Below are 20395 nucleotides of genomic sequence, written 5' to 3'. Positions count from 1 at the left end.
GTGTGACCTTCAGAAAAGCCTTTTAACCCCTTGTGTGGCTGTGTTTTCAGAGTGTGAAAAAGCTAGAGTAGTCCCATAAAGAAAGAGCTGACTTACCTGAGGCTGCGACTGTCTTCCTGAGCATGGATCACAACTATCAGGAGAAGATTTTTACAAAAATTATGTTAGCATCTAGCTACCTATTTAATAAACAAAGTATCCATGGAGATGAAAGATGTTTACTGTAAGTCTTAAGTTTTGCCTTCTTGGGCACTACAAAATAGCTTATTCTCTAAAATTGTTGCCATGGGTTAGGATTTTCCTCGTACAGTTGGACAGAAATGTTTCCTTGTTGGTGTGATATTTAACTCACTAATTCCATGCTCACAACAGCCTGCATATTCATCAAAACCAAGTATTCATTTTTTTATTTTTCTTCTTGAATTTGCAGGGCAGGAGGAGGTGAGGAACAAAGACAATAGTATCCAAATTTTTTTTTTTTTTTCTCTCTTTCTTCCTTTCTTATTCTCTCTCTTTCTCTCTTTTCTTCTCTTTAGGGGTATTGCTAGGTTGCCCTTTGAATCAGCTGATGTTTTTTGCTGTTGGACTGAGTAAACAAGAAGCTTCTCTTCTGCCTCTGTCTTGGAAGTTCTTTGTGGCTGGAGCTTGCACTACAGAGTTGCCTACAAAGTGTTATATTTGGTGTTTGCCTTTGTGCCATATGACAAATTCAGAGGAATTTTTCTGGGTATTCCTGTGGGGTTTATCCAAAACATTTTTTTCTAATAGACATCTTAGATGGTGTACTTTAGATACTTATCTCATTGCTCAGACAGAAAGGCCTGCAATGTAACAGTAAATCTTGGAAGTAGGCTCAGCTTTAAAATCAGTTAGCTTCTGTCAATGGAGGTTTTGAATACCTTGTTTATAGGATGAACATGGTTAATCAACAGGGAAAAGTTTAGAGATATGTTTTGCAAAACATTAGAGTTGCCTGAAAATTGTGTCCTTTCACAATGAAATTCTCTTATGCAAGAAAATCAGAAATCACAAAGATTATAGAACATCTTAATTCTCAAAAATGTTTGGAGATTATAGTACAGAATTAATGATTTCTGTAGAATTTTTTCAGAAACCTGAAAAAAACACCTGGCAGTATGTGGCCATCATTTTAGACAACCATCCTACTATAAGAGCCCTGTGGCTCTTATAGTTTAGGCATGCTCTCACAGACTTTACTGAATCCAATTCTGAAAAGTACATATGTGATTTGTTTGTGTGTTTCACATCTTCTATTTAAATTAAGGAACTACATAACATGTGTAATGTCTATTTAATGTAAGTAATCCTGGAGGTCTTATTATTTCTATTGCTTTCAGGTAGCAAGACATGTTTGCCTGTACTGGCAGTTTAGACTAGGTTAGAGGGAACGGGCATCAATTTTGTTTCTATCCAATGAAATCAGAGTAACCTGCAGATATTATGAGCTTAACTCCAAGTAAAGGAAAATCCAGATTAATGTTCTTGATGTTCTTCTGCTGCAAGCATATTATTGCCTGCTTCTACTCCCACTCTTTCTATGCAGAATCACAATAGTTTCTTTTTCCATAGTCTACATTCAGTCTTGTTTCCTGTACAGAAATGAGCCAGTCTGAGCATCCAAACTGAGAAATATAGCTCACAAGTTATTCCATCTTTCTAAGCTTGAAGGTTGAAGGTGGTGTGAGGGTGTGCTCCCCCAACACCTTAAACCATAAACACCCATGGGAGCTGGGATGACTGGAGACAGACTGATGACTGGACTGGCAGCATGGCAGGCAAAATCTATCTGGAAAAGTGACCCAGAAATCTTGCTGTTATGTAAACATAATTCCACCGTTTTACTCCATAAATATGGGACAGCCTGGGAGCCACTGAGCTCTCCTGCCCTGCAGTGGTCTCTCCCCTTGAACAGGGATGACTCTCAATGCCAGTCTTGAAGCTGAGACTCCTTGCTGAAGCTGATCCTTGGTAAGTGATTAATGGCATGCTATACTTTAAAATCTGAGGTAAGGAATATAAAGAGTTGGCTAAGAACATATAAGCTCTTAAAAGTAAATTTTTGATCAAGTCTGGGATTAGAAGTGGATGTAGAGTCTTCTTTGAGAAGGTTCTTTCTAAACCTCATGTCCCAACAGGAGCTCCTCCCTGACAGGCCTCTGTGACCCTGTTCCCTATGTAGCAAATAATCCAGTGTAGCTTGCTGTCGAATCTTGTTAAATCACTGCCACATTTACCACAGAATTTTGTTAGCTCACTGTTTGGTTTCAACAGAGTATGTTGCATCTTCTCTCTTCAGAGTGAAATGCATCACTCCCTTGGAGGCAGCCGGTTATGCAATCTGACAGTACCACAAAGCATATCCAGTCAGTGTCTAGATTAAATACCTTCAGGATGTCCTGATCACTGGGTCAAGGAAAAATGGAATAATGTTCAAAGGAGGATTCCTTCAGTGCATTCACTGCATGAGCCATTCTGGCCATCACCACACGAGATCTTGCTCCTGAGCTGAGGCTGCAGAAGGTTCTGTTGTAAACCAGGTCTCTCTGGACACCAAGGGAACCCATTTGATTTGGAGATGGAACTCGTTACTCCACCACTTATGTGCACCCAAACAATGGCTGTTTCAAACTCTTCCACAGGCCACATGAAACATCTAAAACATCTTTTGATGAAATAGGTCCAAGTCTAGTTTTAAGTAATAAGGTAGAATTTATAAAAATTTATTTTTCTGGAAAATAGGCAGAAAGCTATCAAAGCTAAAGTTAACGTTTTTTCAGGGTTCAACACAAACATTTTAAATGTCTTTGCCTCCACCTCCTCTCCAGTGACAGGAATTATTTAAAAAGCAAAATTATGCCTTAGAGCATGAAGCAGCTTGAGATATTATGAAAGCCAAAGAACTGCAGTAGAGTAAGCTCTCTGTGCAGACAAGGCATTTGATGCTTAAAGTGCTGCATAGATTTTAAGTCTCTTTGTTTTTCTCTTTTGATCATAGATTTCCCTCCTGCCCAGCTCTGGTCAAGTCACTTGAATTTGTTGATTCAATGTTAAACAGAAAGAGTGATAGTGCCACACCTCACAGTGACAGAGGGGATAATATTTAGATTCTTTATACAAGACTGACAAAGACATCCTTGACAGCTGAATAGTAAATTGAAGAAATATTGTTAATAAGCCCCAACAATTAACAACTATCCCCTAAGCCAGTACCTTTGCGTTCTCTATATCAAATTTACCATGCATAATCCTTTCTTGTGCTGAGCTCTGCTGATAAAGGAAGGATTCGTTAAAAATTATTTGTGCTATTCATTATGGAAGCCATACAGGACTCCTGCATGACAGCAGCAGTTTCAAGAATCAGTCTGAAGACTTTGGGAGAAAAATATAAAAAACCCTTCAGTTTAAAAGCAGAGGGGGGAAAAAGAACACTTTTCTACACTTCAGTAGGAGCTTTAAGAAACCAGTTTGGTTTTCAATAGTGTCCCTGTGAATAGGAGCCAGATGGTCTTTAAAACAGAATTTCACCCACCATTTTAGGCATGAAAGCCACTACTCCGATGGAGCTGCAAGGGGGAAAGATAGGGATGGCAGGATACAGGCATCACACAAAGGAGAAATAAGAAATCCTTTAAACAGGGATTGAAATAGTCTGTTTGACTGCTAGAAAAGGGGGGAGTGTCAGGACAGTAAAAGGGCAGTCTCCATAGGGGTAAGCAGAAATAATGATCATGGTAGCCAAGTATATAATTTGCAGTGAATAATTGATCCAGTGCCTTTTTTCTTTTTTTTTTTTTTTTTACTATTTCTCATCAAGAAGATCACAATTTTCTTGCATCTGTTCCATCCTGATGATTCAGTGAGTGATTTCTGCAATTGAAGCATGGTCTGTATACTGAACACAAGCAAAATTCATTGTGAATATACAATATCAGAAATCCTAGTTTAGTTTTGATGGAACACATAAATCACATGGTATTTTGTACTTTCTCTAATTAGTGAGTGTGACTCTAACAATTGCTGTGACATTTCTCCCAATTACATATTCAGAAAGTGTTTTTCATGAATATTCTTTTAAAATGGACTTTCTCTCCAAATGCTTATGACAGTAAACTCATTGGCAAGAATATTACTGCAGTGTTTGACAATCAAGGGATTTAAAATTCCATGGTACTTTTTTGTTAAAGGGGAAGAGATTACATAAAAGACCAGCCCTAATTCCAGCACATATAATTACTCATGAAAAAATTTGATATGGTCTTCATTAAATGAAATAGGTCTCTAAGCCTCTGTTTCCCTCTCACTCTGGAGGTATTGGTGTATGTGTGACTGAAGGTAAATTTGCAGATTTCTAAGACATGAGATGGGCTGAAAAATACCTTCAGACCAGGATGTCCCCAATTGTGTAGCATGGAAGCTACAGGGAAAATTATGTGCTCAATAAGCAATTAAATGTTTCCTTGTATGCTGGGAAGGAATTCTCAGTGCATTGTGGGGAAAAAAAAAAAAAAAAAAGGTGGTCTCATTCCAGGACAAACTCATAAACTCATAACTCATGGAAAGGACAGAAATGTAATTAACACCCAAACACCATTCACGGGCAATAAAAACAGGCAGCATAAGAAAAAACACTGGTGAGAGGAATCTGGGACAAGAAAAACTTGCCCTTAGTAGAAGAGATCAGGTTAAAAACTTCTTAAGAAAATTACACAAACACAGATCTGTAGGTTCTGACACCATGCACCCAAAAGTGCTGAGGGACTTGGATTAAACCATTGTGAGGCCTCCTGACAGTGGCTGAGTGATTGTGGTGACACAAAGAGGTGCCTGAGGACTGGAGGAAAGCAAAGGTCACTCCTATCTTCAAAAAGGGCAAGAAGGAGGGCTTGTGGAATTACAAATTGGTCAGCCTGTAGCCCTTGGGAAAGAGATTATTTAATCCTAGAAGGCATTTCCAGGCAAATGAAGGACAAAAAAGGAAACAAGAGCAGCAGCATGGATTCACTTAGTGGGGCACATGCTTGACCAGTGCGACAAACTTCTGTGGTAACATGACCTTCCTGGCAAGTGAGAGAAGAGCAGTGGACACGTCTACCTTGGCTTTCACAAGACACTGAAAATTGTCACCACAGGATCCTTGCAGGGGAACTGATGAGGCATGGGCTAGATAAACAGAGAGAGACATGACTGAAAAAGGCCAGGAAGGTGGCACTCTGTGACATAAAGTCTTGCCAAAATCCAGTCACCGGTCGTAGATCTTCATTATTTTTCTAGATGATGGGGAAAGAACTGTACAAAACTGGGAGAGCTGGCTGGTACACCATTTGTCATGCAGAGATACCTCAACAGGCTGGAGAAATGGTCTGGAAGAAAACTCATGATTCATGGACACCAGGAAGCCCATTTCAGGGAGAAGATAAGGCTCAGGGAGAATGTATCTGTGTATATAAACATTTGAAAGGATGATGCAAAGAAGGTGAAGTCAAGCTCTTTAGAATGGTGTCCCAGTAGGCACAAACTGGAACACAGGAGGTTCCAGCTGGAAACTGGAAACACCTGTTTACAGACAGTGATCCAGCACTGATGGTCTGTAGTTCTTTAACCCCAGCCAGCAGCCCAGCCCTATTCAGACACTCACTCCCTCACCAGCAGGATCTGGGAGAGAATCAGAAGCATAAAAGATGGAGAACTCATGAGTTGAGATAAAGACAGTTTAATAGGGAAAGTAACAGCTGTTTACACAAGCAAAACAAAACAAGAATTAACTCCTTTCTTCCATGGGCAGGTAAAGACACCTCCAGGAGAGCAGAGACCCATCATGCAGAGTTGGTAAGACAAACATCACTTCAAGTATCTCCCTCCATTCTTTCCCCCTCCATTCTGTGCAGAGCATGAGTTCACATGGTCTGAAATAGGGCCCCAGCTGTGTCTCCTCCCAACTCCCAAGCACCCTCAGTCCTCTCGCCAGTGTGGCAGCATGAAAAGCAGAAAAGGCCTTATTTGTGTAATCCTGTTCAACAATAACAAAAATATCTCTGTGTTATCAACCCTGTGTTCAGCACAAGCCCAAAACACAGCCCCATGCCAAACACTGGGCAGAAAACTCACTTTGCTTCAGCCAAAACCAGCACACCCCTCTTCAGCAGGGGCTTGTACAAAGTGACCCCCATCCTTTCAACCTTCTCTGGTAACCTTTCGAGAGCACAAATCAGGGAAAGTTTTGCATCAAGAAGGTCATCAGGATTCCCTCACCTGCATGTCACTCTCCAGCTAATTGCTGGGCCTTTGTGTCAAGGGCTGTCAGTGTCTCATCACAACACCTGGCCAGCCTGAGGCTAAACAGTTCCTGCAAGGTGGTGAGAAGACAGCAACGCCCTAAAAAATCAGCTTTTTCCTTCCTTTAAGACATCTGTATCCCTGACTGAGCAGCAGCTGGAGGCAGCAGCAGGGACCACTCTGGTGGCACTGGGTAGTGGCTGTTACTGCCCTAACATTGCTGTTCTTCAGCAGACACATGGGCTTTGTCCCTTGGCATTTAGTCCAGAGCTGCCATGAGCTCACATGTGTGGTGCACATGTGTGCTCCAACAGGGCTCTGGTCTGTCACCTGGAGGGGTCTCACTCTTGGCTGGTGGAGGTGCTGTGGTCCTGCATGGTGGCAATCCCAGGACCATGGGCACAAGGAGAGTTCCAGCACCTTTGGTACTGCAAGAGATTCCCAGATAGCTCCAGAGCCTTCCCAAAGCACTTCATGCATGTAACATAAAAGGAAATTGCTTATGCACCCTTGTATCTCTTTTCTCTCTTTCTCTTTTCCTCTTTATTTCTTTTTTTCTTTTCCACATTTTGTTCTACTTTCATTTTCCTTGCTTCACAACCCCAGCATCCAGAACATCCATGCAGTAGCACCAATGCAAAGTCTAAGGACTGGTGATACCCTTTGTTTTCCCCCTTTGCTCTGTCAGGGCACATTCTGTTCCCTTCTCCCATTATCAGTATAGAAGTTTGTTTTGGGAGGAGAGAGAATTTGTAGACATGTTTGTGGCTTACAAGCTATGGCTTTCAGTTGTGAGTTGTACTTTGTGAGCCAGCACCTTTTGGGGAGGTTGTTGTGGGAGTTGTGAAGTGTTGCAGTCATTCTCCCTGTGCTCAGGTCCTCCAGTTGTGTCCCATATGCTTCCACAGAACAGTGGTTTAGATGAAATTCCAAATTTGCCTAAGCAACTTCTATGGATGCTAAATATGAGCGGCAAGCAGGGAGCACGGTGCCTGTGGAAAAGCAGGCCACATAACATACTCAGACTCGCCTGAGAAAGCAGCCTGGGAAATCATAAGGAGGAATTAAAACAATCCTCAGAATTAGAAGACAGCCTTGCAGGTGCTGTGTGTCAGTTTCTTGTTTTCTTGCAAGAGAAGGTTGAGGGGTGGTGTACACTACTGACCAATGATGGTGATGTGTTCACTGACCAATAAGAGTTTTACTTTTCTGTACTTTCATGCATCGGTCTATAAAAGAAGATCTGAGGTAATAAATTTTATGCTCTCCTGTTCAGCTCACAAGAGAGTCTGTGTCGCAGTGCCTCGCCATTCCCAACAGTGTGACAAACTCCCATTTTGATCTTTCTGCACAGTGTATGGTATTGCAATGTTTTAAACTCTGCTGCTAGGCATGGGACTGGGAAAGTGGGAATGCAGACTGCCACGTAAGAGTGAGCAAAGGAAAACTCATGGACCTTCTTCCATGTCCTTCGCCAGTGATACAGTGGACATAAATCTTCTTGAATCTTTGTTTTGCATTTGATGTGATGTGGAAGTCTTTCTGGTGGCTTTTCTTATCCATTACCTCCAGGGAAACTTGTAATTGTCTAATTGCATCGCTCTGTACTCCTGGTGTCCCACAGTGGTTTTCAATGTCTACCCAATAATTTTTTCCTGCTTGAACTCAGTGAACCAAGTCATCCTCTTACCAAAGCTGCTCAAGATCTTTCACATTGAAAAATATATTTCTTTTGCTCTAATTTTGTCCTTGATTATCTATCCCACATCCTTTGGCCCTTCAGGGCAACACCTTGTGAGACCTCAGGAGTTCCCTGAAGAAAGCAGAAGTTCTGCTAGTGGTTTTCCTTCTTTTCCTCAGGATCTTTACCTCCATTGTTTCATCTCAGTGAAGTTATGCACAAACATGGAAATGAGATTTGAGGGTAGGTACAGAGCTGGCCATATGACCTTGTCTGAAGGGAGGAAATTTTGGAAATTTAGCACATTATTAACAATGGTAAAAATCACACAACATTTGCTTCCTCAGTCAAACTAAACCACCACACAAACTCATATCTGTGACTATTTTTAACTTGAGCTAATAAATATGAAGATGAAATAAATACCTATCATACCAAGCTTAGAACTCAGGTATCCACAAGTAATTCAAGATGTTAGATTAACAGTTACCACATTAAAACCAATGTTGTTTTTTCAACAAAATTTATCAATTTAAAAGGTAATGTGTGGAAAAGGAAAAAAAAACTAGTCTTGGCAAAGGGTCTGCAGGTAAAGAAAGGCAGGTGTGTCCACCATAAAGGGAATGTGTCAAGTGTCTCCTGCGGGGAAGTGAGATTCATTAATTGCCTCCTGTTTCACTCTTCTCTCATAGAGAGAAGTGTATTTCACTCATTTTCAGCACAGCATCAGAGCCTTTCTTTTGGCCCATGATCATTGTGTGTCAGGTGTGGCTGGACACCAGCAGCCTCACCTGCAATCAGCTGATTCTAAAGGTTGCAAAGCTGGAGAGAGAAGAGGAACTGCAGTGCCATCCAGTACCACAATGCATCCTGTATGGTCAATCTCATTTATTAACAGGAAATTTACCACAGAAAGGACTTTCCCAAAACTGAGGGATTTACAGAACTTTCTTTTCTGAGAGTTTTTTACTAGCTACAAAGATTTAAGGTCATATTCAGTGGCACTTCTGTAGGGATTTTTTGGGTTTTATTTTTAATCCAGACATTTCTTTTATGTTAAATTCTAGGAATTAAGCTTTAAGGCTAACTCTCCTTATCATATTTACTTTAAACTGGCAAGCAAATCAAAAGCTTTTCACACAATCATAGGATCATTAAGGTTAGAAAAGACCTCTAAATCAAGTCTATCTCTCAACCCAGCACCACCACCACCTTTACCACTAAATCATGTTTTCGAGTGACACATCCATAATTTTTTTAACACTTCCAGGGACTGTGATTCTACCACTGCCCTGGACATGGAGGGATTGGGGGATAATATAAATATCAGAATTGTAAGACCCTTTTTTTCCTAAGATGCCATTTTATATGTGTTAGCAACCCCCCAACCCCCTAAGCAATAACCCAAAAAACAGAGTCAAGACCATTGAGTGACATAAAGTGTCAAAAGCACCATAGAAGAGGAAGGTACCTGGAGCTGTAACATTATCACATCCAAAGTCTTTCAGAATTTACAAAGAAAGAACTGTCAGATGTATTTGCAACAATTTGAACTTGATTCTTCATTGAGGATGTAGCCACCTGCTGTGTAATCCCAGTAACGTAGATAAGTAGACATATTAGACTGGAACAATGCAGCCAAATGTTACAAATACTAACATCATTCTGAGGCAATATTAAAATACAGACAGCTGGTAAAAATAATATCTAAGATGCAGCTTGCAGTCATTGATAAACCTGTGCTGATTCTCCTGAGGGACAGGGCAAGGCAAGCCAGGGAACTGAAGAATTTAACACATCATACTGTGTCTTGTATGAGGAACAGAGTCACGGCAAACTTGTATGCAGTATTCCCTGGGAAAGAAACTTTTCAGAGAGAAGAAGATGCTTTTGAGAGAAGCCAAAATTTGGAACAAACTTGCCTTTGCTGCCTTTAGAATTATTGAAGCAGAGAGCTCCATATCACTGATGGACCACTATGGAATAAACCGGTGGCCCGACGTGAACTGACGACCCGACCCAGTGTGTAAACACTTTATCCATGTGAAACTTGCAGCAGAGTTTTAAATAGAGGAATGGGGAATTAAATGAGTACCTGTAATTATCCAAACTCAATTAAGACTATGAAATACATAAGTTACTAGTTAATGTTTCCTATGTGGTGCCTGTGTTTAGGGTTGTTTTGTTTTGTTTTGTTTATTTTGTTGGTTTTGGTTTTGGTTTTTGTGTTTGTTTTTTTTTCAGGTATTTCTATTCAAAGCAGAAGTGCATAATCCATGAAACCACCTGTAAAAATTTTGCCACCATTTCAGAATTTAGGTTAGGAAGTGTTTCAAGATTTACTGATATGTGCACAAGAGCAGCTCTTTCTGAAGATGAGGACTAGTGACACTTCCAATATTGGTTATATGTGTGCCAGATTGATTGTTCTAGTCCTCAAGCAGGGATTTCAATTTAACCCTTGAAAGTGGAGATTATTAAACTAATAAAAAACTTGTTGGATATGAAGGCATTCTGGGGAATATTTGCAGATTTTAACAGATGTCTTTTTAGAATTTGTGGACAGCTAATAGAGGGATGTTATTTGGTTGAAGAAAGGGTGAGTTCAAATGAAGTAAAGAAGTTTGTTTTGGAGTTATCATGTAGACTGTTTTGTAATTTGTATAATTTTCTTCCAATATTCTTTACATAACTTTATTGCTCAGCATAGTGTAAAAAATAATGTTTATTTCCTTTACCTTGATTTTGCCTAATTAAAAAAAAAAAACAAAAAAACTTCAGACTTCTAAACTAGAACCAATCAGTGAAAATTAATATATTTGAGTGAATATATTCTGCCTTTGCAATCACATTTCTTTTGCCTTTAGATCTGTGTTTGATTTTTTCTTGTAGCAGGCCAGAAGTCCACTCTACCCACAGGATTACTAAACCCTTTGAAGAAGTGTTGCATGATTTAACTGTATATTCAGTTTACTTGCTATGGCAAATATGATTTTCAAAACACAGATGATTAAACAAACAGGTGAATTTTCTTATTTTTCAAGCAATGTTAGAAATAGCAGGAGAGGTGGGGTCCTAAAAATGCTCTGCTATTGCAAGTAGCATGCAGTATGAGCTCTTTCCATGTTAAAAAAGATCAGCATTTTTTCCTCCCAGGTCTGTGGTTGGTAGATCTGCACAGAACAGTTTCTCTAATGAGTGAGAATGTTCTTCAATTTTCTAGTTTAAATTTATTTTCAGCGCTTTATACCCATTTTGTCTTTTGCAAACATGCCTGTTAGCTATAATAGGTCCTTTCCTTCTCTCATGTAACCATTAAAACTTCCCTGATGTTACTTTAGACAGCAATCAAATCCACTGTTGCATCCCTTTTATTTTGGGAGCCTCAACAAACCAAGATTTCTGGACTGCTATGAAAATTCTCCATTCCCTGGACTTTCTAAGTAGCCCTTTTATGCATTTGTTCCATTCTGTGTTTCATAGCTGGGATTTCATAGTTCATTTATATTAAAACTTTATGTGAAACTGGCAAATATACACATGAAATTCTTGTTCTTATACTTTAAGGGGAAAAAAAAGCATATTGAAGATTAGAAAATAGTCCACTCTCAGTACTCTTGATCCATAGTTTTGGGGGCAGTTAGTTTTTCTTTTTGGACTTTGGTTGTTTCTTTGTTTGTTTTGTTATGGAACTATTTTAATTGGCTTTAAAATGAAGGGAAGTAATCTGTTACTTATGAGACACACAGATTGAAATTAAAGTACATATTTGCCTATAAACTCAAACTGGAGATTTGATGACAGAGGAATCCCATCCCTCTCTCCTCCCCCCACATCACCCCTGGTATCAGTGAATTTTACCCTCTTACATTTTTGGGAGTTTCACTGTTCTTCCAAACAAGCTTGAGAGCTGTTACCAGAGTAAATAAATATGGCATGGACTCCTCTGTGTCTTCTCAACCTGCCATGTGCCTGGGTGGCAAAGGACTCTTGCACCCAGCAGGAGTTCCTCCAGGCTGAGCAGAGCATTGTATCAAGTGAGGAACATCACTGCCAAGAAATTACAACCTTAACATTGACATAAATGTTGACAGCACCATTTCCACTGATAATGGCATCGGAGCAGGTTATGATTCACACAGGACTGCCCAAAGAACGATGATTTAGGCGAAATGTTCTGAAATAAGGAAAAGTTCTGAAAGGAAAACAGCAGATGACATGGATTTTATCAGGCCACTACTGAGATGGAGCACGTTTTCGCCTCTGTTCTCAGAAGCATCCTGCCTGTGGAGACAAACCATAATGAAATCTCTTTCTCCACCCATTCCTTTCTTGATGGCAGCAAGAGACAAGATAGTAGGGCATGATAAATCATGGATGTGATTAAAGATGTTTAACTGCAAAAAATATCATCTTCCAAGTCCATTTCTATATACATTTGAACTGAGGCCCAAATCTGTTAATAGTGTGACCTGAAAGAATCCAGTAACGACTTTTGACAAATTTTCATGGCCATAATTTCCAAATGCAACATTTGAAGTTTTCAGTCTGATAAAGACTAAATGGCTTTATCAAACAGACAGAATTTATGACACTGTAAAATTTAAAAGTTAGTCTTTTATTTATTTGGGGTACTCCCATCTTTTCTATTTAATATATATTCTTGTATCAAATAAATATATATACTTTCTTCCATCCCCCGATTAAAAACAGAAATAACAAATGAAAAAAATCCCAAACCAAACAAATAATAATAAAAAAACCCCAAAAAACCCAAACAACAAAAAAAGAAGAAACAAACAAACAAACAAAAATCACCAAACTATAAAAGGCAACATTTATATCTAGCATATATAAAGCAAGAACGCAAACAGGGATGACTTCAGCCTGTGAACCCTTTGGGAAAAGGAAGTAAATATTTAAGAGCATGTAGGAATGCTGCAGATGGGGTAAAAAGAAGAATTCTGAGCTGTAACATTGAGGATGATATGCCAGTAGTAGTGATACTGCAATCTCAGTGATAGTCTCATGATGTAAATTAGTAAATTTTTATAGTGCAAAGCAGTATCTTTTAATAAACTTCTTAATGTAATTGGGAAAAGCAGCATTTTCTTGATAGTAAAAACTTTTGTTCCTCCAGAAATTTGGGATACAAATCCTAATTTGGAAATCTAAATAGAATTTGACAGAAAACACAGTTGATATCCAGGAAAAAAAAAAAAAAGTTAATAATAATGAAACTATAGTCTAGCCATGGACACCTGGAAGACTGATTTTTTGCTCTGAAAAAAATCATGAAGGTTTTATTTAAAACTGGAATTAGTAAAGAATTCTTTGAGACATGGATTCACAGATAGCTCCACCCAGTACATGAACAGAGCCTACAAAAAAGATGGAAAGAGACTATTTACAAAAGCTTGGAGTGAAAGAACAAGGGAGAATTGCTACAAGATGAAAAATAATCTGTTTAGATTGAACATCAAGAAAAAAATATTTACTGTGAAGGTGGTGAGATACAGATTGCCCAGAGAAGCTGGGTGGATGTCCCATCTCTGGAAGTGTTCAAGACCAGACTGGATAGAACCCCTAGCAGCTGGGTCCAGCAGAAGGTGAACCTGCCCATGGCAGAGGAGTTGGAATGAGATGTTCTTTAAGGTCCCCTCCAAACCAGGCCATTCTGTGATTCTGTGGTTCTGTAAAAAGAAGCCTATCACAAAACACTGGGTCTGCACAGCAAAGTAGAATTCCAGTCTTGGGGATGGAGTAACATGACTGTCACTGCATGACGTTTGTTCTGTGGTCAAAGTAGGAAGCAGCTTACTCAGATAGCTGGAAATGGTGACATGTGGAATGTAGTGTTGAAGAATGGCATTATAATATGCATTTTCTGACACTTAGATCTACATTTCATCCCTTAAAAAGACTCAATCTGGGGACACCAGGAAAGCAAAGTTTGACTATTGGACCTATGGCTTATCATACTGATGAACTGACATGTATATTTAAACAAAAATATTGCTAGAAAAGTTGTTGGAAGTCTTCACCAATTTTTTTTATCTTTTTATTTTCCTAAGTGAACAAGACGTTATTTTATTTAAGGGGGCTATTTGGTCACATTTCTCACTTCAGTTTTAAGATGGGTAGAGTTTTTTTTGCACTTAGGGTGAATTGAGAGACAGTAAAATGCAGACTGAGGGTGTAGAAACCAAAAGAAAGACACAGTGATGTACAAATACAGGTGTTTCCCCACCACAAATAACTTTCAGGTCACCATACACTGTGATGCAATGACTTTGAAGGCAGTCTCCAGGGCTAATATAGCTGGGGGTAAATCAAGAAAAACTCAGATTCTTGATTTTAAAGACCAAGTTGAAATAGCTCATATAGATAAAAGTTAACAAGTTTGTGCAGTGAAGTTTGACGTTTCTCTCTTCTTTCCAGTCCCTTTTCAAAATGTACCTTCCCTCTTTTGCTTACATGTTTATTTTTAAATGTTAGTGGATTTACCTGTTGGTAAAACACAGAGACTTAGAGATGAGATCAGTATCTTGAATTACCCAATCTGTCAAATATAGCCTAAAAAATAATACTCATCAGACTCAGAGTTTGAAAATCTGAAGTACTTGTCGTGGTTTTGAACCGGTAACTAAAAAATTACTTATTTCTTGCTGTGAGACATGGACTAGAACAAGATCAAAACAGGCTCAAAACTTAAAAGGAATAAAGACAGTTTATTAACAAATTACAAGAACAAGAACACCAGAACAAACTTCCAGAAAACTCTTTTATCTTCTACCACTTGACCATTTCTTTGTACACATGACAACATAAGAGACAAAAAACTTTAGAACTTTGGTGGTTAAAAACAGTCTCAAATTCCTGCTACAGTCTTTTCATCAGTCTTGGTAGAGAAACAGAAGTCTCCTGTTAACTTATGGAGTTTCTCACAAGAAAACTATTTCTGTTATAGTTTCCTATTGCTCTGATGTCAGCTGCCTGGAAATCTGTCATCAGATCTTCTCCTCCCATTTCACATCACTCTGAGGTGTGTTATGGGCCATGAGTCTAGGGATGTCATTTTAAGGATGAGTCATTCAAAGGCAAAAGTCTTCTTCATCTGTCTCTGTGAGCTTTCCTGGAAAACAGTTTTCTCATTGCCCCCAAGGCTTCAAAATCTTTGCTCTGCTCAGTTCCAGCAACTCACAGTATCACAAGTACTCTCTCTTTTGCTCAAAATCCACACTTTGAACACTCTATTCCGCCCAATACTCTGTCATGAATTAAAGGAGTCTTTTTAAACTACTATTGTCCATCTCCATAGCTTTAAAAGAAAAATATTTCAGCTGTAAAGCATCTCCTTATTCTCTCTCTCCTATTTAAAACATAACTATTTTCCTCACTGTTTCTGGTGGTTTTATGATGCCTTCTTCATGCTGATTGTCTCTCTTTCTCTGTCATTCTGGGAAAAAGGAGTAATCTGTACATTTTATCCAGGTAGTAAAAGAATTAAAAGCTTTAGAAAAGCTGCAAGAGTTCATGGTGTCAGGTTTCAGTCCAGCAGCAGAAACTGAAAACTAAACCAGGCGGGCTGGCTCTGTTTTCTTTTCCTTCACCCCCCCCGCCCCCTTCGTCCTCTGCGGCCTTGTCCGGCCTAGGGAGGGGGAAGGCCACAACAGAGCCTAGCTTCCTTGTCAGAAGCCGGAAACAAAGAGGACAAGAGAGCTTTGACTGTACATCTTAGGGAGGTGTTCACAGGTTGACTTAACTTTTTAATGGTCAAAACTGCTGTCAATTTTAGAAATGACTGATAATTGGTAAGGAGAAAAGACTCCCATCAGCCACCAGCAACTTCAACTTCCTCAGCTCTCAAAACCACCTTAAAGGTAAAGCTACCCCATGACAGTACTCTTAAAGCTATCCTAAAATCACCAAGAGTGTTCCCTGGCAAATTTTCCTATGATCTTAAAAGTGGAGGAACAGTTATGGGTCCAAGTTTGCTTTTAAGTTATAACTAGATTAAAATAATTTGGTCACTAATTACTATTATTATAACTATTATTATTACTAATTACTAATATTAGGTCACTAATAACACTTAGGTCACATTTGAGGTTTATGCCCTCAGATGTCCCTGGGACAGTATGGAAAAGTTGTCTGACAGTTTCATTATTAAGATATTACTGTGTCTGCAACACTGTGTGTACAACCAAATGTAATCTATTTGATTTTGCGGTATTTTATTAAATGCTGCTTAATTTTGTTCAGTATCCTCAATTTCTACTTACAGATGTTTAAACAGGTTTATGACCTCATCTTCTAATCTGCCTAGGCTGTGTTCAGTCTTCAGAGGGCCTTAAGTAATTCCCTTCTTATTTTCTGTTCATGGTAGGGACAAAGTCTGCTTTTTATACAACAGTTTTTAGGCTACTCAAAGTAATTTTGATAAAAAAGTGATGAAAGACTAATCAGCTTGCCTGTGCATGTTCTTAATCACCCATATAATCTTGTTCTCTATTGACCAGAGATGTAATACTAGAGAAACCAGCTTGTATCCCAAGATTTGGCCTTCAACTTTTCTTAGAGAAAGAGCATTTTTCATTGCAGAACTTAAACAAGTAGAGAACTACTTAACAACAAATCTACTTGCCTTTATTTCTATTTTTATACAAAAAAAAAAAAATAAAGGAAGTACCAATATAATACATGTTGATTCCTTGTGGATGTGTAACCTCTTATAAAACTATTTATTTTTCAGCAAGTGGCTTTTGGGAAGCCAGAGGGTGACATAGAAGTTTAAGAGCAGAATAGAAGGTTCAAGGACAGCTTGCTGAAATGTGTTGCAGTCCAGTAATTACTTTAAAAATCCAGGTTTAGAGGGGAAGGGCAAATTAATTTGAAAAGACAAAACAAAGAAGAAAGGGGGGAAAGGAAGTAAGAGAAATGAAAAAGAAGCTGAAGAGGATAAAAGGGAAATATGAAGGATGGATAAGAATAAGAAGGAAGGAGAAGGTGTGCTATTCTTTAACTCTGTAATACCATGTTAATTGCTAAGTAAAACAAACCTGGTTCTTTTCTTAGAGATAAAGAAAAAAGAAAAATAAAAATATTAGGTGAAAATTGCTTTAAATAAATATGCAAGTATTTATGTTGGAAATAGCTCTAAGAAAGTGTTGAGCTTTATCTGTCCACATTATGTCTTAGCACAGCAGTCAGACTTGGAAAGACTTGGAAGACCTTTCCTTTCTTTTTCCAGCCAACTCTAGAGGCCTCAGTCTTAGGAATATTACCTTACACAGCAGAGAAAGCAAAATTGCTCTCTCCCTTTTTTATGATTGTTTGTGTGCACAGCAGAGAATTGTGTGTTGGAATTTATTGCTGATACAGAAAGAAGCACAAATGACCTGTGGTAGTGGGCTGTCCTTTCAGACCTCCAAAGGCACTTGGCATTGAGCTGAAAAAACACAAAAACCTCTATAAGCTGACTCCTGCTATTTTGCACTGCAGTGTAAAGATAGATAATGCAAAAATAAAGAAGGAATATTTATTTGATGTAAATTGACTTTGGTGGAGCTGTATCAGTTTACACTGATGAGAGATCTGTTGCAAGAAATCTACAGAGCTGACCTTTCCTTCTCCTCTAGACAAACATTGCGCTAATTTTGCTGAGAACCTGTTTCTAACTGTCTGCATTTTATTCCAATTTTGCACTTCTTAAAAGGTAGTTGATTTGGGGTATTTTTCCTCTTTGTTCATAATTGTGAGACCCAGCTGTTGGGGTAAAGTGATTATGTTATTTAGAAAAAAGACAACCAAAACCCATCAGTTTTATTTATTGACTGAAGCATCATAGTAGAGATAAATGCTCTGTGATCATAATAAACAAGTCATTATTAATCAAATCCTACAAAACACAGAAGTAAAAAATTCTACATGCTTAAATATATACTCAGTAAAGAATGAAAAAAAAAAAAAAAAAAGAGAGAAAATATTAGAGATTTCTTAAGCCAACACCACTTTTTGGGACATAGCTATTTTTTATAGGGTATTTATCAAATAATTACCAAAATTGAATGGTAGGAGTGTCAGTTATTTCACAGCTTTACAGTATCATTAATTTCAGCAGATTTATAGAAACAATGTGGGAAGGAACAAAAATAAAACTTTTTTAAGAGGGATTTTTTAATCTGAGAAGATGAACTGCAACACAGCCAAGCCTCCTTCTTGTTGGTGGTTGGCTTTGTGTGTGCGTGTATCCACAAACACGTGTTTTGCTGCATGCAGAGTTCCTGTGTATGACTGTCATCCACCAGACTCGTTTTTGACCCATATTTCAGTATCTAAAACTCCTGTGGGGTGAATTTGCAGGCTTCAAGTCATATCTTTCTCTTATAACATCATTTGATTGAATTCTAAATAAAATAAAATAAAATAATAAAATAAAGTAAAATAAAATGGAGCAGATAAGAAAGAAGTAGATAACATACATATGCATATGGGGGGATACTGCAGCACATCCCTCTTTCATGGTCTAGCAAAAGCAAAGGCAGTACCATATTTACCCAAATTGTTCCGTTTTTAACTCCAAAAAGCCCTACATGTCCCACCATGAGAATGGAGCAACAGCTATTTTGTTTGGATTTTAGTGAGCAGCTAAAATGATTTGAAGAAGGAGAAATAGGGGGAAATAAGAAAATCCAAAAGGAATATAATCCAATTCTCGACTACCTGAACTAGAAAAAAAAAATTATATATACATGCATACATATACTAAAGTGAATTAAATGAAAGCTGGATCAGGTTGGAGGCTAGAATTCATGTTTATTTGGATAGCTAAACTAAGAATCCATTTCCTGATTTCAATCAGCTAGGAACCTTATTGTGCATGATATTTTTTTTTTCCTGACTATTTTCACATTCAGACATTTTTCAGTACTCGTTCCTGTGCTCTATATCTGTTACAAGATAGAGTTCTCTCCATAGTCAGTTGTTTCCCAATTCCTGGGAACTGTTTCCCTGATATTGTGTCTCTTGCTCTGGCTTACTATTTGGAACTAAATTTATTTGTATCTCAATTTAACTGTGCATAAAGTAGTTATAAATGTGTTTATTTCTCATAGGGCTTGCAGAAGTTATCTTTTATGTTTTCTCTCTCACTCACTTTTATTGTTCTTTCACTCTTTATGTTTCCCTCACTGTCCTATAACCAGCCATTAGAGTGAAATCCATCCTCAGCTGAGGCAACAGTAAACATCCTTGACTTTGTTACTATATATATAATTATAATGTCTTTTCAAAAGATGATTTTCAGCAAGGCACTGGGCTATGTCACTCACTTCACCTGCCAGTGAGAAGGCCTTTGGCCAGTGATCTTCCCTTCTGGAGGAGTGCTCGTCCTCTCAAAAGAAGGATGCCCAAATATTGTGGAAAGAATTTCCCTCAAGAGATACTTATTTTTCTCCATTGTCTATGGATAGAATCTGGCAACCATCTTAGATGGCGTGCCTATTTTTCAGAGCGGTAAACTTAGTTGGAAAGAATAGGAAGAATTCATCTCACTTAGGTTAAGGCTCCTAAGTTAGGCATTTCAGTATGAACTAGTCTTTCTAAACTTCTTTTATAAGTAAAGGAGAGATATAACCACTTTTGCTTGTTCCTCAGGGCTGCTCATTTCGTCCTAAAATGGCTTGTTAAAATAGGCCAGATGACTTCAGACTTCCAAAAGTGAGAGAGATGAATCTGACCTATTTGCTCAAAAGTACTCAACACAAAAAGACTTTGATTTTAGCCGTACCATCAATATAATGAAAATTATAAATAATCACTCTAATATTTGGTGGAAGTTTTTAGAGAAGCAGAAGAAATAATAACCTTGAATTATTCTCATTACCTGACTCATATGAGTCAGCCTTTGATTTTCCACTTCTCTTTCATTTTGCTTCCACCTTTAGAGATTGCTTGTTTAGAGATTCTTAGTTCCTTTGTCATCTGCCATATTTTCACCCAACAAAACAAGCCTTGAAATGAAGGAGTGATGGAAATGGAATGCTTAGCTGCATGCCTGTCCTTTTGTGTCTGTTTCCTAATGCCTAAGCAGACAGTCTGTGGTAATCTTGCACAAATTTCTGTGTAGGCAGAGGCGCCCAGACAAAAACAAACACAAAAAACAATCCAAAAAAAAAAAAAAGAGGTGCACTCTTTGTGTTGGTAGAACAAAACGTGGGACCTGTGTTAGTGTCTGGTTTTGTATCTTTCAGTAGGACAGGGTAAAATGCTGAACTTAGAAAACACTTTCTTTTTGTCTCCCAAAAGAAGTACATTTCATGTTCTTTTCAGATTCCCTTGGCAGCTATCAAGGCACTTTTTCCCAAACTCTTGTCTAACCAGGATGTCTCCATCTCCCCAGATTTTATTATGTTACAT

This window comes from Pseudopodoces humilis, chromosome 4, assembly GCF_049639895.1.
Source record: "Pseudopodoces humilis isolate 2021_Gansu_Grassland_sample_001 chromosome 4, ASM4963989v1, whole genome shotgun sequence".
NCBI classification, from domain to species: domain Eukaryota; kingdom Metazoa; phylum Chordata; class Aves; order Passeriformes; family Paridae; genus Pseudopodoces; species Pseudopodoces humilis.
This window is presented reverse-complemented; position numbering follows the sequence as displayed.